The sequence below is a fragment of the Candoia aspera genome, chromosome 4 (assembly GCF_035149785.1).
Source record: "Candoia aspera isolate rCanAsp1 chromosome 4, rCanAsp1.hap2, whole genome shotgun sequence".
NCBI lineage: Eukaryota > Metazoa > Chordata > Lepidosauria > Squamata > Boidae > Candoia > Candoia aspera.
The window spans coordinates 23,527,264-23,541,452 of record NC_086156.1 but is presented as its reverse complement, the minus strand read 5'-3'; positions in this window follow the sequence as shown (position 1 = coordinate 23,541,452).

The following is a 14,189-nucleotide window of genomic DNA, read 5'->3' as shown; positions in this document are numbered from 1 at the left end:
AAATGTTACAACTCTTATATATTTACTTATGTAAGCTGCTTCAGTCCTAGCCAACTTTAAGTGGCAAAAATTCTTTTTTAAATAAAGCTTAAAACCGAATAAAAGAACAACATTAACAATTCTGTACTAGATGCGACCTGAAAACACTCTCCCACTAAAAGAAACACCACCTGTAGGGGTCCATCTATGCAGTATTTCATTCCCCAAACCTTCCTGGAAGAACCAGCCAGGCCTTAATGGTTTTCCTACATTTCCTGGGTTGGGGCTATTCTTATTCACAGGGGTAGAGGGTGGCGGGTATAGGTTTCCACAAGACAAGGAATGTTTTGGATTTTATTTTAGCCTCATTCTGAGGTTTAGAATTTTCTGCAGAACAGGACTTCCAGCGGGGACATGGCTCACGGGCTCCGTGGGCAGAACTGACAATGCAGCAATTTTTTGGGGTCAGGTAGGCTTTTCCTGAAGAAAACACTTGGAATCACCCCATCTGTCCTCCGGACGGCTGCTTGCAGCCAGGAGACTGTAAACAGCATTCACGCTCAACTGGTAAGAGCTGCAAGGAGACTGGGACCTCACTGTTTTCAAAGCTGCGCTGTAGCCTTAAAAGGACATTAAGACCAGCCACCCTGTTTCTAAATGACCCAATTTATATATTTTTTAAGTATATGTACCCTAAGAGAGGCTTTCTACAGCAAGGAGAAGTGAGTTTTCTTGGTGCTTATTGTTATTTTTGGGATTAATTAAAAAAAAATTTTTTTTTAAGTTTTGGCTTGTTTTCCATCCAAATATTAAGGAATATTAAGAGTAAATAATTGTCTCCCTGTTATTATCTTTGTACTAAATTTGAAGAAATTAGTGTTTTCCTACACGTTGAATTGGCTGTTTTGAACTGTCACTTTTCTGCTTCTATTTTCCCTGGGGAATTTTCTGCAATCTCACTCTCACTTAAATAAACACATTCCTTCATATCTTCAACTTTCTCTGGTTAAGCTTCTAGGGGGTGGCATAATCTACTGCGTGAGACATGGAGGACCTCAAACAGACTTTCTCGGACTTCCAACAAGACTTCAGGCAGATTTTTTTTCTGATTCTTACCAAGTTTTTATGCAGGCATTCAGGACATTGCGGAAAATATGAGTTAAAATGTCTCATCTGGTTGGGGATGTCATGGATGAAATTGAGGACTTTAACAGTTCAGGAATGTCTCTTCGACTTCTGCTGAGATTCTGGAGGAAGATTGGATAGTTGAGTTGAAGAAATTAAAGGGAGAGATTGAGTTACAAGTCATAAGTGAAATTGATCTTCTGATGGAATGCCTTGGAAAAGAAGGGGTTGCTATGTATGGGAGGTTTCCTGAAGAGAAGTCAGACTTTTTCAGGGGGGCAGTTGGGCTGTTTGATTTCTTTAAGAAAAAAGCTTTGTGTGTATTGTGGGGATATGTAAGTGTTTTGGTTTATTTTGAGGTGGTATAAGGGTTTAAGAATATTTATCTGGATTGCTTTTAGGGTTTGGCTGATTTCATTTATCTTTAATGATTTGGATTAAGATTATTAAGGAAGGTATAAAAATAATATCTGGTTTTTGGTCTGACATGATTAAGATTATTAAAATTGCTGTACTATCAAGTACAATGGTAGACAATTTATGTGTTTTTTAGTTTGATCTTTATTATAGTAGACAGGAATGAATAGAATAGTAGTAGGAAGGAAATAATTAAATGTTATCTTTGATGGGGGGAGTTGATTAGGATATGTGTGTGTGTGTGTGTGTGTGTGTGTGTGTATGTATGTGTGTATGTGTATGTATGTATGTGTGTGTGTGTATGTATGTGTATATATATATATTCTTTTACTATAAGGGGAGGGAGCAACTAAGTGATTTTTACAAAGTGCCAGTGGTATGATTTATAGATATAATGTGAAGCAGTATTATTGTGATCTGGGTCTAATATTGAGTAAGGGATTGATTATAGATTTGTTGTATATCCTTGCTATTAAAAGTCAGAAGTCACCTCTTTTTGTAACTTTAATTTTTTTTTTCTCTTGTTTCCAGATTTTTTTAGTTCTTTTTTTCTTTGTAGTTTTTTGTTTTTCTGTAGCTTTTACCTCTATTTGAAACTTTAAAAAATTATTATGAAAAAAAAGAATTTTCTGTAGAACAGAAGGTGAACTAGTGATTAAATTAAATTGTATCTTTGATGTACTAGTTTTTACCGTGATTTCTATTACTTATATTTTAATTTAATTTTTTTTTGGACTTTGCCGTACCCTGTTAGGGTATACTATAGACACTGGAATTAATTAATTAATAATTTCCTGGTGGGATGTTTAGAAATGTATCATTAGGCAAATGTACTATGCTGCATGTTAGCAATCGCATCTAATATACAGACTTTGAAAACAAATCAGCTAGTGTTTACCAGGTCCATTACATGTATTTTTGGAATGGTGACATTTGTCTCTAAAGTTGAACAGAGCATCTAAATACACATAGTAGATGGTTTTTTAGACAGGATACAACCTTCATTTCTTCTACTTAAGGGATTATGGAAAAAAATGTATTTGAGCTTTATGGCTGGAGCAGTTGTTTGTACAGCCTACTCCTTAATGACATTCTGTTTGTGAAAGCTGTTTAGTGTTTGCAAGTGGCAATTGCAGATCATGTAGATTTTTGTTCCTCTTAACTTTTTGAAAAGTTCACTGAAAGCTTCGCAATGAGCCAAACTGTCAAGTTGTCCAGTTCATTCTGTACTTGTTTATGTGGAAAAAAGGGGTGATCATGTGTCCTTATCATGCAAAAATTACTCTTCTCTTAAAAATCCTGTGAAGACCACTGATAATGAGGTTGCAGAGCATGCTGTCTTCAGTATTGTAAGTCTCTAACACTTGACTTATTTTAACCCAATTATAAAGGAAATTATTGGCCTGAAGATGAGATTGATTTCTGTGGGATATGTTTTCAGTAGAAGGATTCATTTCCAGGGACATTTCTTTGTCTCTTTATTGGTGTACTTGCTACAGTTATATCCTGCTTTCCATCTGGGAATTCAAGGTCATACATTTTGACTGAATGGCTCAAGTGAGGCCCATTAGGTAAGTGGCAATTTGCCTTTGAGTCTTCCCATTCCCACAGTGATAAGCAGTAAACTGCAGTGACATACGTGTGAAAGAGTTTAGGGCTGTGGAAAGCTTAAGTCTAATTTGGGATTATTATAGCATATTTTTTTAAATGTTTCAATATACGGGAAAATAATTTACAAATAACTGTAATTCCAAAGCCATCTCCAGTGTCAACTGTATACATTACTATGGCAGTTTAGGAAGAAGGAAAATATTTGTTTTGTACATTGGTAATGGAAGCATGGGTTTTAGGAAGGTCATTAAATTTATGAAGTGCATTATTTTGACCCAGGCATGTCCCTGCTTTTAAGTTAGTTATATTTGCTGTAGGTGTCCTAACAGCCAGGAACCATGCTGAGACAAGGAACAGGTCTCTAGTGTTTTATTGCTGCTACATAACAGGAAAATCCTAACAAACTGAATAAGCGTGGAAAAAACCCAGACCTATAAACCCCAAAGGTTAAGGCGGGCCCAATCTGTGTCTCTTGGAATGGCCACCTAATTCCTCAGTGCTATGCATGCGCTTTACAGCCTGGATGGGAGCCCCCTGCTCGCCATCCTTACTCATGACATCAGGTTTTACAAGATACTTCAGAGAGTAGTCTTTACCAGTAGTGACGCTATGGCCAGGATGGCCATTGCACAGCTCTATCTTGTGTATCACTTGTGGCCATTCCTGGACTGGAAATTCTTGTTGATGGTCACTCGCATCTTTGTTACCTCTCAGTTGGGCTACTGAAATTGGTCTGAAATGGAGTTGCCCTTGAATCATACTCAGGAGACTACAGCAGTTCATTAGTGGAGTGGAGCAAAAAACGATTGACAAACCATAGAAAATGTCACCAAATCAAATGTATTAGAAGGAATGTGAATCAATATTACACTCAAGTAGTGATTATCTGAGAGATAGACTTAGGTCAAGAGATAATGTAACAGGAAATATGCAAAAGATAGCATTTTCTTATGTGTTTGTAATCTGATTGCTTAGATAGCGTCAAAGTATATATCTCTTAAGTGTTTAAAATCAATGAAACTGAATTGCTCCCTCCATCTGGGACATGGAGAGAAAGGAGTGATTTGGTGTCTGTTGGAAACTGTCTTTAGTGAAATGACTGCTCATATGGCCCCATTTCGGGGGTGACATAGTATTTGTACTAGAAAAATACCAATTTCCTGCCCTGCCCAGCCCTATCCCCTTTTATAATCATAGCATAGTAAGGAACACTGTGTGCTTGTTGGATGCATTGTGGTAGTGACTTGAGCCTTGAGCCTTGGCTCATGCATGAAAAGGAAAGACAAGGTTTATTTGTTTTCAACACCTGTGCATATGCTACAAAAAGCTGTATCTCTTTATTCCACTGAAAGTACTCCATATAAACTTTTAAATATACAAATAAAAACTGGATAACATGTTTTCCATTCAGAATGGAAAGAAGGAAACAATATTTTAAAAATCATGTTTTCATCATCATCATAGTGTCAGTGAAACCAAACAGTGTGTGGTTATTTGCTGAGTATAAATGTGTAAGAAGTAAGAACTGGAGGTTTTTCTCTGTAAGAAGAAAAATAAACCCAACATTTGTTCTGTGAGAGGTATCAAGATGGACAATTGATCTTGTGATTTAAATATATGATGCTAAAATGGATGTGTTCCTTGCATCATATTTCACACTAGTTGGCAAGTATATTACTTTAAATATAGCTCTCTATTACTTTCTGTCCTGCATCAATACCTCTTCAAAAAGCATTCAGTATTATGGGTGAAAATATGTTAAATCTCATACCTTATTAGTTTAAAATAAGACTAGATAGATAGTTCATTCCAACACTTTTAAGGAAGCAAATAGAATTCGTTTTCTCTGCTGGCAATGACTAGATTATTGCTTTATTTCACAGTGAAATGAACAAGGGACTTCAAACAAGCATTTGTTTACTCAATACGTTACCTCATGGCAGGGGTTATATTGGTTGGGTCTTGGAGATGATAAGTGTCTTCTTTCCTTGGGGGAAGAGAAATTACCATTTTCTTCAAGGCATTGTTCAAGGCAACCATGAAAAACTTCAAAACAAAGACTTCCTTGGACTTCAAGGATTTTAATAATTACGTCTAATTGCAAAAATAATCTTTGTCATAATGCTCAAGGAGATGGTGGCTATTCAGTTCTTGTCAATCTTGATACCTAGATTTGTTTCAGCCTGATTTTAGACCTGGTTTCAGAAGAGAAATTGCCTTGGCTGCCTTGATCAATTATACTGAGGAAAGGTCAGAATGGTGTGATCTTAGTCAAGCCATGGTATACAAACTGAGAGCAAGGCCCACTCCCTCTTTGCACTGAAGATGTTGCCTAGTCTGGCAATGAAACATCTGCAAGAAAACAACAAGGCTCAGAGAGCACCAAGGACTCCACAGTTCAACTCTGAGCTACAAATACTCGCTTCAATTGATCTTAGTCCTCTCTCTGTCATTCAGCACAGTATTTATTAAAAATAAAGTAGTACCAGGAGCATCCACAGGGTGGGTCAAAAAAGTCAAGATAGTGCACATGACTGCATAATTGAAGCAGTGCCCCCTTTTCACATTCATGTGATACATCTTTGTTTTTTATACTTACAGATGCCCATGGGAAGTTTCCTACTTTTGTTTTTTGTTTTTTTTCCTTAAGGGGATTCTGGTTAGCTAACTGAGTTAGAGACTGACCCATTCTACTTCAGAGGACATACTAACTTGAATGGCCCATTCTAGTAGGATATTCCTGATCAGTTTTGTGGGATTTCTATCTTCTCTTCCATGCTCTTTAAAATCAACATGAAAAAAACGTGAGGTATATTAGAGATACAGGTAAAAGGTTATTGACTCAGCTTTATTTCTTCTGTTCATATAAATCAGGTGAGGCAACGGAGAAATTGAATCAGTGTCTGGAACCAGTAAAGACCGTATGAAAATCTGAACCTTGATCTAGATATGATGGTAGATCAGTTGGCTGATGGTTTCCTGTCTAGAGAAGTGGTACTTGTCTTATTTCAGGAAGGCATTGCTACTCTGTCCGAAGTTTCATTCCCTCAGGGGTTATCTTTTAGGGCCTGATGATTATGTAATTACGTGATTATGATTGAAGTCAGCAGTGGGTCTATTTTGTCACCTTTCCTGTGCCACTTCTTTCAGGCTAGATTAAAAAAACTGAGCTAAACTACAACATGGTTTGCTTTTGGCTTACTATGATGTGTGAATTTGTGGCTTCCAAATCATGATATAACCTTTATGTTTTGCATGAACCCAGACAAATCTAGCATATTCAAAACCTCACAATTAAGTAAACCATAGATTAATGCAGTCTGTGATCCTTGTCTCTCCCCTCACACTTCCTCACTCGCTACTCCTTAGAAGGTTGCATGTAGTACATTCTACCTGGCTATGACTCTTCCTGGATGGAGAAGTCCTGGATATGGAAATCCATTGCTTGATAAACATTATTGATTGTACATGACCTTTGAAGGGGTCACGGAAAGTATAAACTTATAAAGATAGTTGATAACTTAAGAGATTGAGAATGCTGAAATAGTTGTATTAGGTGCTGTTCTTGTTGAGACACAGTTTAACATGATGGTTGTCATTTTAAGCATCCCTAATGATTTGAGCTGGCTGATTTAAGGACTATCTTTTCCCATGTAAGCCTGTCCCAACCTCTTGTTCATTATCTGAAAATCATCTCTGGTGCCCCAGAGAGACAGAGAGAGCAAGGGAGATTTTTCTCTTAATGATTTTTACATGTTGCCTGGCAAGAAAGCTCTCAAACCAAAAGCAGGAAGCCAAAGTATAAAATAAAGCATTAAAAATCCAGCAAGAAAGGATAAGATCAGTACAGCAAGACTTTCAGGGAACAAAAGATTACAGACAATATCTCCTCGCCCCTTTAAGTTATTAAAATATTTTAATACTTTTTTTAAAAAAAGGATTTAATGTCCATTTGGTTATGGGAAAACATTTTTCTTTTTTTAATCACTGCAGGAAATTAACCTTAACCCTGACAAATATTTTATTTGTTGCCATTTGCTGTTTGCAGTTTGTATCTGTGGTTTTTAAAGTAAGATTTGAATTTGTTTCTTTTCAATGACCCCAGAGATACATTGATAATATATTGTCAGATCACCTTAAGTATTATTTGGCAGAAAGATGGCATATAAATCTTTTAAATTGTCTTATTTTAGGACCTGTTAAAGGAATGTTCTCTGTCTCTAATACATTTTTACTACGACCCACAGATAGGTTATCTTAGTCCAGCTAGCAGACCAATTGGATTAAGTGGGACTTTATTTCTGAGTTAAAATGCCCAGGCTCCCACATCTAATTTTATGGAATTTGTTGTTACTGAAAAGATACACAGTGCCCATGTTGTCAATAGGACGAAGGGGGATGGGGAGGTGTGTAGCATATTGACTCTGGAAAGATGATGTGGAGAGAGGCGGGGTTGTTTGTGGCTTTATAGCCCCTCTCCATTAGTGATTAGTGATTAGTGTAGCTGCTGGTGACAGTGTCTTCCACTGCTGTGTAATTTCAGAGCAGCAGCAAGAACACCATCAGCGGCAGCTTCAGCCTTCTGCTCTGGGGCATCCAATTGAGGACTTCACTCCAGCTGCTCCAAGTAACAGAACCAGTTACCAGAGACTGTATATTTGCACTCAGGACTGTATCTCTCAGTAAGTATCACTTCTCCACCACCACCATCACGTGGTTGCATGAAACAGACGTTTAAAAAGACTTTGAGTACTTAAAAAGGGAGAGACTTGGATTTTAGAACTTTTTGTGCAATGCTGTGTATATTGCTTGGGAAAAGTTAGGAGAGTATGCCTTAGTAAATGTATTGAGGATCCCAGCCTTAATTCCTTTGGGTGTTTTTTTTAATAATAATTTTTATTGAATTCCTTTTGGTGTTTCATTGCACAAACTCAAATATACCCCTTATATTGATTGGACTTCCTTAATTTATTGTTATGCCCTGTGAGAAGCAGGCTTCTTGATCTGGATGACACCTGAATTCCAGAAGGACGAGGAAGAAAGCTGTATAAGTTTACAGTGCAGATGCACTGATGTGAATCATGTAATCAGTACTTCCAAGGGATCCACATAGGTCCTAGTTATGCGAATGCATTTCTCAGCAATGGAACTAGGGAGGAGAAAGCATCAGCAATGATGCTGAAGTCAGATAAATGAAATTTTATGTATAAATTGAGACATTTAAATATTAGTGATGCTGTTGTGCTCCCGAGTGTTTGCTGCTATATTAGTGTCAACAATTCCATGCAAAAGCATTGTACTGTCTTGCAAAAATCTTAAAACCAGGGTCTTCTGAACCTTTCGTTCTTTAGAGGAGTCAATAGTAAAAAAAAAAAAAAAGTCCAGAGAAGTTGCTCTTGGTTTATACTTCACCTCAGCCAAGACCTCAAAGTTGTTTGATACAGCTTCCTATGATATTTTCCCAGCATCATCAGCGTGGAGTTAATATGAGCTGCATTTGCAGAACTGTTCGAAATCTTACTAAGATTGCATGAAAAAGGTTCTGAACGCAGGGACATATGAACAGATCTATATATACAGTAAATGCTAGGTATATTCAGAATAGTCGTTTTAACAGCAAAAATATAGAGCAATGTATCAATGATTGCCAAATCCTTGGATCAACAGAAGAGGCTAGACTGTGTTTATAATTTTGACCCAGCTTGAACAGTAGCAAAGCTATTTTGAATTAGAAAGGCAAAAGACGGATAATAGAATTTCTAAATATTTCTGGCTGCTTTTTCATAATTTATTGTGGTTAATTGGGAGCCTAGCATTTTAGCTTTTTAAATTACTTGTCAGATTTATATCCTATCTTTCTGACAAAATATGTTGTCATTCCCCAAACTTTCACAATTCAGTGAGGTAGACTGAGACTGAGAGAAATAACTGAGTGAAAGGGAATACAGCATACAGAACATATAAAGCACAAACCTGATGACTCTAAATAAATAATTAAATAGGATTAAGGACAGAAAGCAAATCTTTCTACAGGATCTTTCTTTATCGTATTTACTGGTCCATTATGTTTTCTTTCTGATTTTTGACAACAGATGGAGACCACTGATTATATTCCAAGAGTAGCCCATGTGGCTTCTCTTGGAATATAATCAACTCATGTTGGTTGAGGTTTTTATTATCTAATTTCATAAGCCTAGGTAATAAGGGAATTTGTGTTTATTTCCTTTTCTTTTGTTCCTTCTTTACTTCTCCAGTCCTAATTCAATGCTGTCATCATTCCCATCATTCTCCAGTGTAATATCTAAGGTCATCCATGCACTTCCAGGCTGTTCCCTTGATGCAAAGATCTCCCTCTGGTTACTTTAGAGTTATATCCTGCCTTTCATCTAGAAGCATAAGTGATGCATGTGGCACTCCCTCCTCCAATTTCACTCCACAAAACAACTTTCCGACGTAGGGTGGACTGAGACGCTGTCCCAAAGTTACAGCAGTCGGGCTTCATAGCAAAGGGTGGAAAGTAATACAGACCAGGGCCACCCATGCATCTGTCACCATCTTATGCATAGATGCAATCTTATTGCAGATAGGTATGGCACTAATGGGCATCAACTGGAGACCAAGGCATCTGACAGTTTGGCCATTGAGCCCAGAACAGAACAGGCACTTGTCCTGCAACAGCCTACTCAGTATTTCCCACCTCTGTCTTTTCATCAAGTTTCAATTTGAACCCCAACCACTTCACCTCCAGAGGCCCACAATGGCCTCATTTCCCTTACTATCCCCATTTGCCCCAGACAACCACATGCCTCACCAGCATCAGCTGTCACATATAGGACATTTCTGCAGGCCTTTCCTGGTATACGCACTCACCATCCACCCACTAATCTTATAACACCCCACTACCTAAACAGCTATACTACAAATCTCCATCAAGCCCCTCATCTTCAGATCCTACATTCTACAGACCTTTCCCTTTCCCAGGGAACTTACAAAATCCAACATTAATGTTTAATTTGTAAGGTTTCTCCAACCCAGTTTTCTCAGTCCAGGGGGAGAACCTTCTTCAGCCTACCCTGGCTCTCACCGGGAAGTATGCTCTTATAGTCCAGACCAAATTGGGCCAATCCAATAGATTTTCTAATTAGATCCATGGTGATTTCCAGCGCTGGTTTCAGAGCACGGCAGATAATTCTTCTCTCAGTTTGGGGATCAGGCCCAATATCTGCCCTGCTAGGCAAATTAATTGCCTATTTTGACTAATTATGCTTCCACAGCAGCTAATTTCTCAAATCCTGAAATGTGTTTAGAAGCCTAAAAACTTTGAGAGCCTGAAGTACATTATGTTGGCATCTCAACTTTGGAAAGCCCTTTCTAAAATGTGATGGTTTTCTTGTAATTTTTAAAAAATTCTCCAAGCATTTAATCTGTGTTTAGTGCCTTAATCTGTTTTATGGCCTTTAGCAGCTGTTGTTACTATTGCTAACATTATGAAATGTTATTAAATTATGGTATAATTTAATTTAATTAGTTTAATTTATGGTTAAGACCAAACAAACGTATCAGAGAACAATAAAACAGGTTATAAATATCAAGAAATGGCTACAACAATATAAAAATATTCAGGTTCCCAAAATTGCTAGATAGTTGAGTGTCTTAATTGCAGTAGTAACTACAACAAATTTAGCAACTCTTCAGTAAATATCCAGAGATTTGTCAGCTAAGGTGAGAATTCTTAGAGAATTCTTCCTCTAAGCTAGGGTGAGAATAAGTTGGGAGAAATGTTTGATCAGAAGGGGCAGCACAAAAGCATATTAGAGTCTGTTTCTGTTTATTTAAAGAAACAAGTGCAGAAATGTTGTTAAATCTGTTTTCTAACAAGGAAGTTGGTAAAACATTGTAGTGGGTGAGGTTAAATGCTCTTTTATGAGACAGGGAAAAATTATTTCCTACGTATTTAGAGCAGAAGAACAGCCTTCCAAGGAGTCCTGCTGCATGTATGGCAGGGGCTTTACGTAGGTCATTCTTGATAGTGATATTGTTTCACTATCGCCTTGTTTGGACCAGGCTCTCTCAGCACCAAGCACAGTCAATAGCAGGCTGGTAGCCCGTGATACTGCAAATCAGTGAAGATGCCCATTTTCCATGAGGACATAAAATTGTCCTTCATGATCAGCAGGGTTAAAGTGTTACCAGAAAATAGCAATTTAAACCAATATATTAGGCTTTAATATTTGTACTTGGTTATAGTATCTTCAAGCTAAACTGAACAAAGGGTGGAATGAAAATGTTACAAATGTTCTGCAGTAATGGTAAAAGAGTTGGCCTGAATTAGCTGCATTACGTTGATATTTGTTTTAATGTTTCTACTGATTGTAAGTCGCCTTGAGTCCTTTGTTGAACTTTGGAATAATTTTAAAGATAATAATAAAATCAATCCTCTGCGGGGTTATTAGTCTAGTATCCCAATTTCATTAAATTAATTGAAGGTATACTCTATAGAATTGTGCCAGTATAACTGATATAGAAGGTGCAATCTTAAATACAGGTCTTTCTACATTCAATCCTGCATACTTCTTAAAGTGCATGCACAGGATTGATCTACGCTACTTTAATTGAGGCTTACTCATCAGGCTGAGCTGGAATAAAACACAGTTGCTTGAGAACAGATTGTTTACTGGTGAATACAAGCCATTAAATAACACAGTGTTCTGGTGCTTTAAATACACCTAAACAAATGTGTTTGAAAAACTTTTGAGACAGTTACGGTGGTAATGTCACCTTTTATCAGGTAATTGCACCATCCAGCTCAATATTATTGGGTTCATTGAGGTAATCCAGAAATTATTTTTATAAGTACTTTAAAGACACCCACAATGTTGGTTGTTTTATACAGTATGAAATGGTCCTTTTTATTTATAGTTGAGTTCAAGTATCTTGCTAAGCCAATTTGAGGTTTGATTGTTTTTGGCTTAGTGCAGTGTGGGCACCCAGCCATTGTGATTTATAAACTACAGTTCATGGCTTAGTGTTATATAGTTCCTTTGTAGGGTGCCACAAACCTTAATAAAAATAAGCCATGGTTTAGTATGGAGTATGGTGGAACCCAGCTTGCATCTGGGCCCTCATTTCTGGCAGACATACCTTGAATTTAATATTTTTCATTAGCCTGAAATTCAGTTTACTGGACTCTAATGAAGACACGATTGATTTTGCCTTCCAAGCCATTATTGGAACCATCAATCAGCTTAGTTGCTTTATTTCTAGTTGTATAGAGATCAGATTGGGTATTAGATCTTTGAGGACTTTCTGACTCTTCTGAGCTTCTCTATCAATAGCCTGATAAACCTGTGGAATAGAAGACTGAGAATGATTTTTGTAACATGGATGTTTCTGGCCATCTTGCCTACTAAAAAAGAGATATGTGTTCTACATGCATGGAATGAGAAGGTTAGAATATAAGTCATTTAAAAATTTAATTGAAGCAAAACAACTGTTTAGGTCAGCTTTCTAAAGCTAGTAGTTGTTGCAAATGTAACTGTTAGAATTTCTAGCTAACATACACTCTCCCTACATTGGATAAAGTTGGAAGAGATCATCTTAAAAATCTTACTCCTCTTTGGGCCTTAAAAGCATTGAGGAGCTTGGATATTTCTGCCTTAGAGTACAGTAATCAATTCACTTTCTGGTTGCTGGGAAATTCATTACTTCTAAGGCCCTCTGTAGGATGGGAGGACTGATTAAGAGGGTCCATCCCAAATACCTGATAGGTCTAGATGGATTCCAGATGGCACCTGGGGATTTCCCCAGCAGTTCGGTAGGTGGCCCTGTTGGGTACTGATTCATCTCTGAAATACGGAGGCAATCAGAGCATGTGAGAAGAATGGATACAGCAGTTTGTGGGATGAACTCTGTCACATACTTGCTAGACCACGCCCTACCTGGCTCTTTGGGGAAGTGGGATGGGTGGGGGGAGAGGTTGGATTTGGAAGGCATTCAGTGCCTCCAAGGTGGGGTTACGTGCTCCACCTTGAAAAGGCACTCCTTGGATCCAGCTAATACTGAAAACTTTTAAGGGAAGGTGTTGAGAGAATGATAGATACAGACTGCCTTAGAGGAAATGGATTATCTGGATCCTTTTCAGCCAGGATTCAGGCGTGGGATAGAACATAACCACTTTGGTCACCCTGGTGGATGACCTGGGTGGGGGAGTGCACCCTCCTGATAGATCTTCTAGACCTTTAGGTTGCTTTGAGACCATTCACTATGGTATCTAACTTTCTGAACCACCTGTGAGCACTGGAAATCAGTAGCGCTTCACAAAGGTTTCACTCCCACATGAGTGGGTTATACCAGTTAGTGATAATACTTAAATATAGGTCATTGAGATAGCTGTTCCCTTACAGAGTGGCATAGGGTTTCTCTCTCTTTCCCTTACAGTTTAGCATCGACATGAAGCTGCTGGGAGGTCATCTGTTGGTTCTAGGTGTGGTGTCACTAGTATGCTGAGGATTTCCAATAATATTTTAGCACCCTAGACTGAGCTAGCAATGTGATGGAAGTCCTGGCCCAGTATCTCCCTGGAGGCTGGATGAGGAAAAATAGCTGAGATTGAATATCTCCAGGAAGAGATACAAACCATCTGGTATTTTGCCTTCCCTAGCAATAACTCTGGACAAGAAGTCAGTTGCTCTGATGGAGCAAGTTTGCAATTTGAGGATCTACCTGGACTCACAACTATAGGCTGTGGTTAGGGGACCTTTGACCAGCTTCAGCTAGTGTGCTAGTTGCAGTCCTTCCTAGAGGCTGATAGCCTAGCAAAAGTTTCCCATCCCTTTATGACCTCTCAGATCAGCTACTGCAACGTGCGCTACATGAAGCTGTGTTATTTATTTATTTATTTATCAATCAATCAGATCATATAGCAGCCCATCTCACGAATGTGACTCTCGGTGGCATGTAAAAAAAAACAAACCATAAAAAAGACAAACATTAAAAATTATTCCAAATTAAAAAACATCAATATGATTAAAAAAGACTAGGAGAACATATTCGGTGTT